The sequence below is a fragment of the Lepus europaeus genome, chromosome 2, assembly GCF_033115175.1.
Source record: "Lepus europaeus isolate LE1 chromosome 2, mLepTim1.pri, whole genome shotgun sequence".
In the NCBI taxonomy this organism is placed as follows: domain Eukaryota; kingdom Metazoa; phylum Chordata; class Mammalia; order Lagomorpha; family Leporidae; genus Lepus; species Lepus europaeus.
Window position 1 is genome coordinate 140,355,684 of NC_084828.1, and position 13,684 is coordinate 140,369,367.

The 13,684-nt window shown below is 38.2% G+C and overlaps 1 protein-coding gene across 2 annotated transcripts in view; it reads right to left on the reverse strand.

Annotated features, from left to right (window-relative positions):
- The window catches only part of RASA2 (RAS p21 protein activator 2), a 138,215-nt gene that overhangs the window by 64,594 nt on the left and 59,937 nt on the right, over positions 1-13,684 (reverse strand). The window lies entirely within an intron of this gene.

The window sequence follows — 13,684 nt, forward strand, 5'->3', positions numbered from 1 at the left end:
ACAATCAGTACTGAAACTATGAAATAATATTAAAACATTTCCTCCAGCTTAACATTCAACAAGGTACATTTTGTGGTTTGATAATACACCAAAACTGCTGTGGCTTCTACAAACCTTAAGTGAGAAACTGCAGATCAAACCAGCTCTACGGCATCATATCCTCTACTAAAGCATGAATGGCATACAAAGAAACAACTGTGGTTTCCACTTAAAATCTGATTCATAAAGATAGGGCAAGCCTCACATAATTCTGTAGCCTTTTCTCAGTAACAGCTCTTATATCATTCTATAGAATGTGTTTTAGACCGAAAACACCACAGTGATCAAATCCAGTCTATGGATTATAATAACTGTTCTTTACAGAGAACAAAGAATCCAACTTAATGACTTCCTCAGATTTTCTCACTATATATTACTTAGTTATTGCATTTAGTTGTAACTCTAAGGGTTGGTATTTCTTAATTCTTAAGGAAAACTCATGAGGGTTGCTGAAAAATATTCTTTGTTGAAAGATATAAGCCATCGAATACCATCCTTCCCTCCATAACCCACCTTTCACAAATGTGGGTGAAGCACAAATGGTATACTGTCAGGTGACAAGAGAACTGACAATATGACTCATTTATACTGATTTAGGCACAAGAAAAATTTAAAAAAAGAATCTTGAATCTAACCAAAGCAAACACAGGCCAAGATCATAATTCTGGTTTTTAATGTTAGGTTCAGGCGCAAATTTTCCCACTATATAGTGTTTAAACTTGTACTTCTCAGTTGAAACCTCACAACAATACTTGATTATATACAACATCTGCAGTTTATTAGCACTTTTGCAAAAGGCATCTAATTCTCACAACTGCCTTTGAGCAGAGTTATACTTTAAAGAAGAATGTAAAGCTAAAGGGGTTACGTGTGGATGTATAATCCAAGGCTCAAAGAGGTAACACAAATAAAGTGAGCCAAGACATGACTTCTATTTTCTTGACCCCGTTATTAAAGCCTGATGTCCATCTACATTTCCATTATGCGTAAACTTTGTATTATTCTCCTTCCTATATCAAACTTATCTCACATAAACACTAATTATGAGAAATCTTAATCACGTAAATCTTATTTATTAGAGTTTTTATGTATAAAAACTTGAGAAAAATACAGTAAACAAAGACTTACCACAAACCAAAAACAATGATGTGCATAAACCTAAAGCATGAGCTTACTAAATTATTACCCTTAATTTCCAAATATAAGACAGCTGGAAATTGGGTTTTCTGCCAAACTTAGTACTTATTAAATACAGGGTACTATATATATTCTGAAATATTATTTACCTAATTATCTAGAATGTCATTCTTTTTTTTCTAATCTGAAAACCAAGGAATTATACATCATAAACAAGGATGGGCAGAAAGCAATTACTGAAAATAACCATATTAAATTATATTACATTTTTCAATGTGTGACATAAAAATACCTAGAAATTAATATGTCATACCTAGAAACTACAAGAGAAAATAAATTTAGACCAAACTTGCTTAAAATACAGACTGATCTGAATCCTTTCCTGGATTTTGTTTTAACCAAAAGACAAATGCCAACTTCTATGCCCAGTCAAGATGGAGCACCAGGGATGAGATTTACTCGTCACAGGAAACAACTAAAAAATAAATAAAAGCACTGGCAGAGGAAGTGATTCCTGAGGGGATAAGAAATAAAGTAACCCTACCAATTGCTCCAGCTTACTACCAGAGAGCATCCCTAAGAAAAAAGACAAAATCGCCAGTTAGGGGAGGTCAAAGTGACCAGTGTTCCTAGGGCAGAGTCAGAGGGAAGAAAGCTACACACAGAAAGAAAAACATCTCCCAAGGGCTACAAAAATCAAGCCATCATCTGAGTGCTGATAAGCACGTATATGTCAGGAAATTACCTGAGGCTAGAGAAAATACTACTAGAAAATAACAAAGAGAACAATAATTCTCAGAGACCATATATAGTTATCGTGAGGTCCCACCAACTGCAGAGGAAAACCTGGTAATACTCAGTAACGGAAGAATATAAGCCTTAAAGAAATAAAGGTTGCTCTAGTTTGATCTCACAACGCTTAAAAAGCAAATCACCAAATGATTAAACTGTTTCTAAGTAGGTTAACTGAATCCTGAATAAAGCTAATTATACAGATGGGAATACAAAAATACTCAACAATTTCGCAATGGCTGGCATCCAAAAGAAAATAAGCAGGAATACAGAGAACCAAAGAAATTCAACTCATATGGAAAAGAAAAATCAACAGACACAGAACCAGTAATGACACAGAAGACAGAATTCATATACAAGGATACTGAAAAAGTTATATTCCACTCCTACAGAGACACACAGACATTAAGAACTGAAAAGTCCAGAGATGATAAACACAGGTCTGCCTTGAAAAATATGCTGAGTGGCATGATGTTCTTCTTAAGGCTGTGAGAAAGAGCTGATAGGCGTGAGAATCAATACTTGAGGTGTTTTATCTTCCCACCCCAACCCTTTTAGAAGGCAGAGAGACAGAGCTCTCATCCACTGTTTCACTCCCCAAATGCTTGTGCTGGAATATAACAGGCACCAAAGCAGGAAGCCAGAAATTTAATCTAAATGTCTCTCATATAGATGACAGGACTTGAGCTATCCATCACCTGCTAAGGATGCACATTAACAAGAATCTGAAATCTAACAAGTTGAGTTGGGACATGAACTCAGGGATTCTGAATTGTGAGATGTGAGCCTCCCAAATAATATCTTAATCACTGGGCCAAATGCCTGTCCCAATCCTTGAGTTTTTAATGTGTTAAGTTTATGATGTTGTTAGAGATCAAAACGGACATAAAGGTTTGTCAAAAGACAAACCTTGGCTGGATGCCAAGACATTGACAATTTTTTAAAACTTTATTTTTAAATGATTTCAGACTTCTAAAAAGTTAAAAATAATAAAAAGAATTTGTGTATACCTATCACCCAATCCTAACTTTTTTATTTAATATATATTTTTTAAAATTTATTTGAAAGGTAGAGTGACAAGAGAGGGAGAAACAGAGATCCTTTACCCCCTGGTTAATTCCCTAAATGGTTGCAATAGCCAGGTGTGGGCCAGGCAAAAGCCCAGGAGCCAGGGGCCCAAATACTTGGACCATTCTCCACTTTCTTCCCAGGTGCATTAGCTGGAAACGGGATTAGAAGAAAATCAGCAGGGACTAAAACTGGCATTCTGATATGAGATGCTGGCTTCGCAAGCAGCAGATTAACTCACTGCACCATAATACCAGTCCCCAGTGTTACCATTTTATGTATCCATAGTAGAAGTACTACAATCAAGAACACACACTGATGTAATATTAGTCAGTAATACTATTAACTAATCTATAGACCTTAAACAAATTTTATCAACATCCTTTTCTGGTCCAGATGCCATAAGGGATCTCACATTGCTGCCTTTAGTTGTCATATCTTCTTCCTTTTTTTTTTTTTTTTTAATTTACTTATTTGTTTGAAAGGCAGAGTTACAGAGAGGCAGAGGCAGAGAGACAGAAAAGAGAGAAGTCTTCCACTTGCTGGTTCACTTCTCAGATGGCCACAATGGCTGGAAATGTGCCCATTCAAAGACAGATTCTTCTAGGTCTCACACATGGATATAGGGGCCCAAAGACTTGGGCCATCTTCTACCGCTTTCCCAGCCATAGCAGATAGCTGGATCGGAAGTAGAGCAGCCGGACTCGAACTGGTGCCCATATGGGATGCCGGCGCTGCAGGCACAGCGCCACAGTGCCGGCCCCATCACGTCGTCTTACTCTCTTCCATCCTGAGACAGTTCTTTCATTCTCTTTTTTTGCCCCATGATCTTGCCAGTATTGGCCAGATATTTTGTAGCACATTCCTTAATCTGTGTCTGATGCTTGCCCATGATTAGGTTGTGATTATGCATCTTGGTGTCCTTCTTAATGTGTTCTATCAGGAAGTACTGGATGTCTCACCACTAGGGACATTAAGTTTGATTCATTGATCAAGGTAGTATCTATCAGATATTTCATGGGGAGATTCCTTCAAGCTAGCTTCAGCGTTCTTTCTCCAAAGATCTATTATTTTTTGAACATTTCCTTACTTTCTGACTTGAAAATATGCTCCTGGCTCATCATATTTTCCTCACCCTAACTCTGAAATCAGCTACTGCTAAAAAGGAGGCCAGGTTCTTTCTATTGCAGCCGCACTAATACTGCAGCCATTAGCCACATGTAGCGATTTAAATTAAAATTAAACAAAATAAAAAACTCAATTCTCTAGTCACATTAAACCATCTTTCAAGTTTTCATTAGGATGGCTAGTGGCTACTGTACTGCACAGTCAAGATACGAAACATTTTCTTAGTCAAGTAAAGACCTATTGGACAGCACTGAAAAATAGTATTTAGAAACCAATACATGGGTGGAAAGGAATATACAGAATGGATCAGAAGGTTTATTTAGTGAAATAATTATAGGAAACTTCCCCAATTTGTTGAAAGAAAGGCATGTCCAAGTACAGGAAGCACATAGAACTTCTAACAGACATGACCAGAAAAGATCTTCATCACGACACACTACAGTCAGATTTTCCACAATAAAACATAAAGAAAAGATTCTGGAAAGTGCACAAGAGAAATGCTAGGTTAATTTTGGAGGATCTCCAAGTAGAGTCACAGCTATGAGTCTACTTGGAGGTCCTCCGAAAGTAATGTGGTGAAACCCTGCAGGCTAGCAGGCAATGATAAGATACAGGCCAACTCTTAAAAGAAAAAAACTATCAGCACAGAATACTATACCCTGCAAAGCTCTCATTTATGAATGAAGGTGAAATAAAGACCTTCGAACAAACAGAAATTAAAAGAATTTGCTACCTTTCATCCAGCCTTATAAAAGATGCATAAGGATGTGCTACACACAGAAACACAGGAAGATAGCCATCATTATAAAAGAATATGAAAGCAGAAAATCCCCTAGTAAAAGTACAGAAAAAACCTAAAGTAAACAATAGGAATATTTATGGGAAAATGTCAGGACAAAGTCATTACTTATCAATAGTCATCTGGAACGTAAATGGCCTCAATTCTCCAGTTATAAGATACAGACTGGCTAAATGGATTAAAAACCAAGACCCATCTATTTGCTGCCTACAAGAAACACATCCTACCAACAAAGAAACACGCAGACTGAAAGTGAAAGGATGGAAAAAGATATTTCATGCTAAAGGAAAGCAAAAAAGGGCAGGTGTAGTCATCCTAGTAACAGACAAAACAGACTTTAACATAAAAACTGTTAAAAGAGATGAAGAATGGCATTATGTAATGATTAAGGGATCAATTCACAGGAAGATATGGCTGTAATAAATATATACATACCCAATTACAGGGCATCGGGCTATTTAAAAGAAATATTAATGGATCTAAAGAGAGACACAGATTCTAATACAATAGTAACAAGGGAATTCAATACACCACAGTCATCAATGGACAGATCAACTAGACAGAAGATCAACAAAGAAACAACAGTGTTAATCAACACTACGGACCACATGGACCTAACTGATATCTATAGAACTTTTCATCCCACAGTTGCAGAATATACATTCTTCTTATCAGTGAACAGAACTTTCTCTAGGATAGACCACATGCTAGGAAATGATGTAAGTCTCAGAAAATTCAAAAATAAATAAATAAATAAAAAATCATGCCATGCATCTTCTCTGACTACAATGGAATGAGGCTGGAAATCAACAACTCAAGAATCTCTAGATCATATATGAAGATATGGAGACTGAATAACATGCTCCTGAATCAACAATGGGACACAGGAGAAATCAAAAAATTTCTGGAAACTAATGAAGATGACAATACATCATATCAAAAATTAAGGGATACAGTAATAACAGTGTTAAGAGGGCAGTAGTTAATAGCAATCAGTGCCTACATGAAAAAATCATAAAGAAACGAGCAATTGATGCGTCTCAAGGACTTGGAAAAACAACAAACTAAATCCAAAATTAGTAGGAGAAAAAAATAATTAAAATTAAAAAATAGGCCAGCACTGCGGCTCAACAGGCTAATCCTCTGCCTGCAGCGCTGGCACACCGGGTTCTAGTCCTGGTCAGGGTGCCGGATTCTGTCCTGGTTGCCCCTCTTCCAGTCCAGCTCTTTGCTGTGGCTCAGGAGGGCAGTGGAGGATGGCCCAACCTTGGGCCCTGCACCCACATGGGAGACCAGGAGAAGCACCTGGCTCCTGCCTACGGATCAGCGCGGTGCGCCAGCTGCAGCGTGCCAGCCACAGTGGCCATTGGAGGGTGAACCAACGGTAAAGGAAGACCTTTCTCTCTGTCTCTCCCTCTTACTGTCCACTCTGCCTATCAAAAAGAAAAAAGAAAAAAATAAACAAAATTGAAACCAAAAAAAAAAAACAAAGATCAGTGAAATGAAGAACTGGTTTTTTTAAGTAACAAAATTGATACACCAATGGCCCAACTAACCAAAAAAAAGGGGGGGAGGGAGAAGACCCAAATCAATAAAATCAGAGATAAAAAAGGAAATGTGGCAACAGACACTACAGAAATAAAAAGAATCATCAGGAATTACTGCAAAGAGCTATATGCCAACAAACTGGGAAACCTAGAAGAAATGGATAGATTCCTGGACACATACAATCCATCAAAATGAAGCCATGAAGACACAGAAAACCTAAACAGACCCATAACCAAGATGGAAATTCAATCAATAAAAAAGACTAATAAGCCCAGGACCAGATGGCTTCACTGCTGAATCCTATCTAATTCTTCTCAAGCTATTCAAAATAATTGATGGGAAGGAAATCCTCCCAAACTCCTTCTAAGAAGCCAGCATCACCTTCATTCCTAAGCCAGAAAAAGATACAACAGAGAAAGTGACCTATAGGCCAATGTCCCTGATGAACACAGATGCAAAAATCCTCAACAAAATAGCAGCTAATCAAATCCAACAATACATCAGAAAGATCATTTACCTGGACCAAGTGGGATTTATCCCTGGTATGCAGGGATAATTCAGCATTCACAAATCAATAAATGCAATACATCACATTAACTGAAGAATAAAAATCATGTGATTATCTCAATAGATGCAGAGAAAGTGTTTGATAACATACAACACCCTTTCATGATGAAACTTTAAGCAAATTGGGTATAGAAGGAACATTCCTCAACACAATCAACGCAGTTTATGACAAACCCATGGCCAATATTCTACTGAATGGTAAAAACTGAAAGCCTTCCCCCTAAGATCTGGAACCAGACAAGAATGCCCACTCTCACCACTGCTAATTAATATAATCCTGAAAGTTTTAGCCAGAGTCACTAGGCAAGAAAAAGAAATTAAAAGGATACAAATTAGAAAGGTGGAAATCAAACTATCCCTAATTGCAGATGACATGATTCTACGTATAGGGAATCCAAAAGACTCCACTGAGAGACTAACTATTAGAATTCATAAAGCAGTTTGGTAAAGTGGTAGGATATAAAATCAACATGGAAAAATCAATAGTCTTTGTATACACAGACAATGTCATGGTTGAGAAAGTCTCATTCACAATAGCTCCAAAAGGAATTAAATACCTTGGAATAAATTTAACCAAGGATGCCAAAAGTCTCTACAATGAAAATTACAAAACACAAAAGCAAGAAATAAAGACATTAAAAAATTGAAAAATCTTCCGAGGCCAGCGCTGTGGAGTAGCTGGCAAAGCCACCACCTGCAATGCCGGCATCCCATATGGGCGCTGGTTCGAGTCCTGGCTGCTCCACTTCCCATCCAGCTCTCTGCTATGGCTTGGGAAAGCAGTGGAAGATGGTCCAAGTCATTGGGCCCCTGCACCCACATGGGAGACCTGGAAGAAGCTTCTGGCTCTTGGCTTCATATCAGCACAGCTCTGGCCATTATGACCAAATGGGGAGTGAACCAGCAGATGGAAGGGGGTACCCCCTTCTCTCTTTCTTTCTCTCTCTGAGTAACTCTGACTTTCAAATATATAAATAAATCTTTAAAAAAAAAAAAAAGAAAAATCTTCCATGTTCATGGATTAGAAGAATCAACATCATCAAAATGTCCATACTGCCAAAAGCAATTTATAGATTCAATGCAATCCCAATCAAAAGACAAAAGACATTCTTCTCAGTTCTAGAACAAACAATGCTAAAATTCATATGGAAACACAAGAGACCTCGAATAGCTAACACAATCCTATACAAAAAAACAAAGTCGGAGGGATTACAATACCTTATTTAAAACATACTACAGGGCAGATATAATCAAAACCGCCTGGCACTTGCACAAAAACAGACTTGCAGACCAATGAAACAATAGAAACTCCAGAAATCAATCCATGCATCTACAACCAACTAATCTTTGACAAAGGAGCTAAAATCAATCCCTGGAGCAAGGACAGTCGCTTTAACAAATGGTGCTGGGGAAACTGGATCTCCACATGCTAAAGTATGAAACTAGACTCATAGCTTCTACCTTACATAAAAATCCACTCAGAATGGATCAAGGACCTAAATCTATGACCCATTACCATCAAATTACTAGAGAACATTGGGAAAGCTATGCAAGACATTGGCATAGGCAAAGACTTTTAAGAAAAGACCCCAGAAGCACAGGCAATATATGGCAAAATTGACAAATGCGATTACATCAAGTTGAGAAGCTTCTGCATTGTGAAAGAAACACTCAGCAAAGTGAAGAGGCAACTAACAGAATGGGACAAAATATTAGTAAACTATGCAACTGATAGAGTTAACATCCAGAATCTATAAAGTGCTCAAGAAATTGAATTGAACAACAATATAAACAATCCAGTTAAGATATAGGCAAAGGACTTGAACAGGCATTTTTCAAGAGAGGAAATTCAAACAACCAACAGACATCTGATAAAATGCTCAGGATCACTAGCCATCAGAGAAATGCAAATCAAAACCATGGTGAGGTTTCACCTCACTCCAGTTAGAATGGCCCTCATACAGATATCAACAAAGTCAAATGCTTTCAAGGATGTGGGGAAAAAGGTACCCTGGTCCACTGTTGGTGGGAATGTAAACTGGTGCAGTCACTATGGAAGACGGTATGGAGATACCGCAGAAATATGAATATAGACCTACCACACGATCCAGCCATCCTACTTCTTGGAATTTACTCAAACAAACAAACAAAAAAAATCAGCACATGGAAAGTTATCTATCCCCACATTCACTGCAACACAATTCATGATAGCTAAGATATGCAATCAATCCAGATGTCCATCAACTGTTGACTGGATAAAGAAATTATTGTATATATACACCATGGAGCACTACTCAGCTGTTAAAAAAATGAAATCCTGTCTTTTGCAACAAGATGGATGCAACTGGAAAACATTATACTTGGTAAAATAAGGCAGTCTCAAAAAGACAGATATCATATGTTTTCCCTGATCCTAGGTAGTTAATAGAGTAGTTGAAATATAATGTATTGGAGTGAAATCAACATTTTGAGATTAGATGATTGTTTATAATCCTTGTCTCTTCTGTTAAAGAACACTGCTTTTTTTATTGTTGTTGTTCTTCACACTATCTGTTGAATTCTTAGTACAGGGTTAACTACATGTTCATTAAGTAAGCTGAAATTAGATCTTTGTAAAAACTAAGAGTGAGAATGTGAGAGGGAGAGGAAGGGTTGCAGTGGGAGGGTGGAGGGAGAGGGAGGAAGTGTCACTATGTTCCTAAATCTGTATATTTGAAATGCATGGAACTTGTATAACCTACATAAAAAAAATTTTAAAAAAACAGTAAAATGGGATGGCAGCTAGAAATGTGGTATGAGCGGGTGGAGATAAGGTCTGGGAAGGCATGTCTTTTAGGATGGGAAGTATTAGAACATGTTTATATGCTGTGAGAAGCATCTGAGAGAGAGAGAGAGAGAGAGAGAGAGAGAGAGAATATGATAAAAGAGGAGAAAGGAGGCATAACTGAAGGAACAAAGCCCTCAAGTAGGAGAAATAGATGAAATCCAGAGCTGAAGTGGAAGAATTCACTCTAAGAAAGGAAGCAACTCCCTCTACTAAGGAAAGAAAGACAGGTGCAAATGCATGCTTGCAGGTTTGGATTCAGGAATACATTACCAAATTCGAGCCTGTGATGAGGAGAATCTTGTAGGTATATTAGATAACTATAGTAAAGTTACAAGGCAGATATGTGCCCATATGAGATCTGTGATGATAAGTTTAAAGCTAAATCAGTCTGTGTGATTCTCTCCAGCAATATTCAGATACAGATGAAAGGTTTCACTGCTATTAGAGTTTTTCCAGATAAATGAGAAGGATGAAGAGAAGAGCAGGGGAATTTGGGGAACCTACAAGAAAAACATTATAGTGACTGATCATGGAAAAAGACACAGAGGGGAGTTAAAATAGGATGGTGCAGGAATACAGTAAAGATCAATGGATGGGGTTCTTACTAAAGTTCAAAAACTTCCCAATATAGGGATCTTCCAGGTCCAGAAGATAACAGCAACTACTAGGATATAAACCTTTCCACACATTACCCTTACCCTAAAACCTTAATTTCACTAAGAAGGCAAAGAAAACCACATATGAAACTATGTTTCAACATTACTAATGAACAGAATACCACAAAGTTCAAAATACCTGGAAAGCTGAGAAATGAACAATAAATTCCTAACACTGGAGCTTTACTGGTATTACAAGACAGTGATTATGGACAATAGAAGTTTAAGAAAACCTATGAAAAAGGAGAAAAGGGGGGCCTGTGTCCTAGCAATACATTTTATATGGGTGCTGGTTTGTGTCCTGCCTGCTCCACTTCCAATCCAGCTCCCTGCTAACTTGCCTGGGAAACGCAGTGGAAAATGACCCAGATGTTAGAATCCCTGCCATTCACACAGGAGACACAGGTGAAGCTCTTGGCTCCTGGCTTTGTCCTGGCCTTGCATTGGTCATTGCAGCCATCTGGAGAGTGAACCAGCAGATGGAAGATCTCTGTCTCTCCCTCTCTCTCCATAACTCATCCTTTCAAAATTAATTAATTAATAAATGGAGGAGGAGGAGGAGGAGGAGGAGGAGGAGGAGGAGGAGGAGGAGGAGGAGGAGGAGGAGGAGGGAGAAGGGAGGAGGGAGGAGGGAGGAGGGAGAAGAAAAGGAAATAATGAAGAAAAGACTACAGAGCACTATAGGTTCATGTAAGGACTGGTTCCTGAACAAACACAGCAGTTTTCTTTAAAATGGCCCCAAACTGGAAACAACTCAACAATCTATCACTGGCAAATGGATGAACAGATTCTATACAGTGGAGTACTACACACGAATAACAAGAAATCAACTGGCTTCCATTTTTAGGACAAGATGAAGAAGTACCTCCTTATTCTTCCCCACTAAGAAGAACATAACAAACCTTAAAAAGTGAAGAGAAAGCAAACAATTAGAAAGAATAGGGCCCAAGAAAAGACACTGACAGTGTACTGCTTGGGCTTTCTTTTTACTTTTTATATTTCATACTGTGTGGCTCAGAGGTGAGTAACCTAGAAACATCAGTGGAAACAGATAAAAAAAAAATGCCTATGAAAACTCAGTTCTCTGTAATCAAAGAATTAGGAAATGGGCAGCCAAACAAGATAAAAACCTTTCTTAGACAACATTCACCTACTCCAAAAACAAAAGCAAAACTCACCATGAGTAAAACTTTGGCTCCACCCTCATACTAAAAAAGGCCAAAGGGAGCCAGATTTTCACCCTTTTTTTTTTTTTTAAAGATTTTATTTATTTGTTAGAGAGGTAGATTTACAAAGAGAGGTATCTTCTATCCACTGGTTCACTCCTCAGTTGGCATGAGCAGGAACTACTCTCCCCCAATAGCAAATTTCAGAGGAGGCTGGTAAAAACAGAAGATTTAAATAAGACCAGGGTCTCACAGTGTAATACAGGAAATGTCCAGGATACACAGATGCACCTCAACTTATGATGTGGTTACATTCCAATAAACAAATCACAAGTTCAAAATATTCAAAGTTGGAAATGCATTTAATACACCTCATCTACTAAGCATCACAACTTAGCAATGCATCAGCTATTTACCCTTGTGATTGGCTAACATTCCAGTATCACAAGAGTTTGTGCCTCATATCACTAAAACCAGGAAAGATGAAAGTTCAAAACAAGAAGTACATTTTCCATTAAATGCTTATTACTTTTGTACATCAAAAAATTGAAGAAGACAATCAAAACAATTTTAAAAAGGAGGGATCATCTATAAATGAAAAACCATTTATCATCCAAGAACCAGAAAAATTTCAACCTAAATGAGAAAAGACAATCAACAGATGCTAACACTATGATTTCATAGATATTGGAATCAAATGACAACAATTTAAGGGCAGTCATCCTAAAAATGATTCAAGGGTTAAGTGCTTGCTTAGTCTAGCATGCTTAAGATGACCATGTCCCATTTCACTGTTTCTGGATTTGATAGTTGTTTCCAGCTCCTGACTCCAGTTTATTGCTAAGGCAGCCCTTGGGAGGCAGTATTGATAGCTCAAGTAATTGGGTTCCTGTCACCCATGTAGGAGACCTGAATTGAGTTTCCAGCTCCCAGCTTCTGCCCAGCCTGCCACTGCAGTCATATGAGGAGTAAACCAGTGGATGGGAGTTCTCTCTCTGCCAGTCTCTCAATTAAATAATTTTTTAAAAGACTTATTTATTTTATTTGAAAGGCAGAGTTACAGAGAAGTAGAGAGGTAGAGAGAGGCAGAGAGAGAGAGCGAGCGAGCGATCTTCTATCCGCTGGTTCACTCCCCAAATGGCAAAAACAACCAAAGCTGGGCTGATCTGAAGCCAGGAGCCAGGAGCTTCCTGTGGGCATCTAACGTGAGTGCAGAGGCCCAAACACTTGGGCCATCTTCTACTGCTTTCCAGGCCATAGCAGAGAGCTGGATCGGAAGTGGATCAGCCAGGACCTGAACCAGCGCCCATATGGGATGCCAACACTGCAGGCAGCAGCTGTAACTGCTATACCACAGCGCTGGTCCCTCAATTAAATAAATTTTAAAAAGAGCAACTACAAATATAATTGAAACAAAAGAAAAAACTAAACTAAAAATCTTGGTAAAATAATAGAGAGCCTCAATAAATAAATAAAAAACACAAAAAGGAAACAAATGTAAATTTTAGAACTTAAAAAATACAATAAGCAAACACAATAACCAAAATAAAGATCATGGGGCCAGCCCTGTGGTATAGCAGGTAAAGCTGCCTGTGACACCAGCATCCCCTATCGGCAATGGTTCTAGTCCCAGCTGCTCCACTTATGATCCAGCTCACTGCTAATGCACCTGGAAAAGCAGTGGAAGACGGTCCAGGTCCTTGGGTCCCTGCACCCATGTGGGAGACCTGGAAGAAGCTCCTGGCTCCTGCCTTCAGATAGGCCCTGCTCCAACCATTGCAGTTATTTGGGAAGTGAACCAGCAGACGGAAGATCTGTCTCCCTCACCCAGCTCTGTAACTCTGCCTTTAAAATAAATAATTAAAAAAAAAAAAAAAAAAAAAAAAGATGCTATCAACAGAAAAATGGAGAGGATAGAGGAAAGGCCTAAAGACACATCAAAAGAAATTATGTAAAA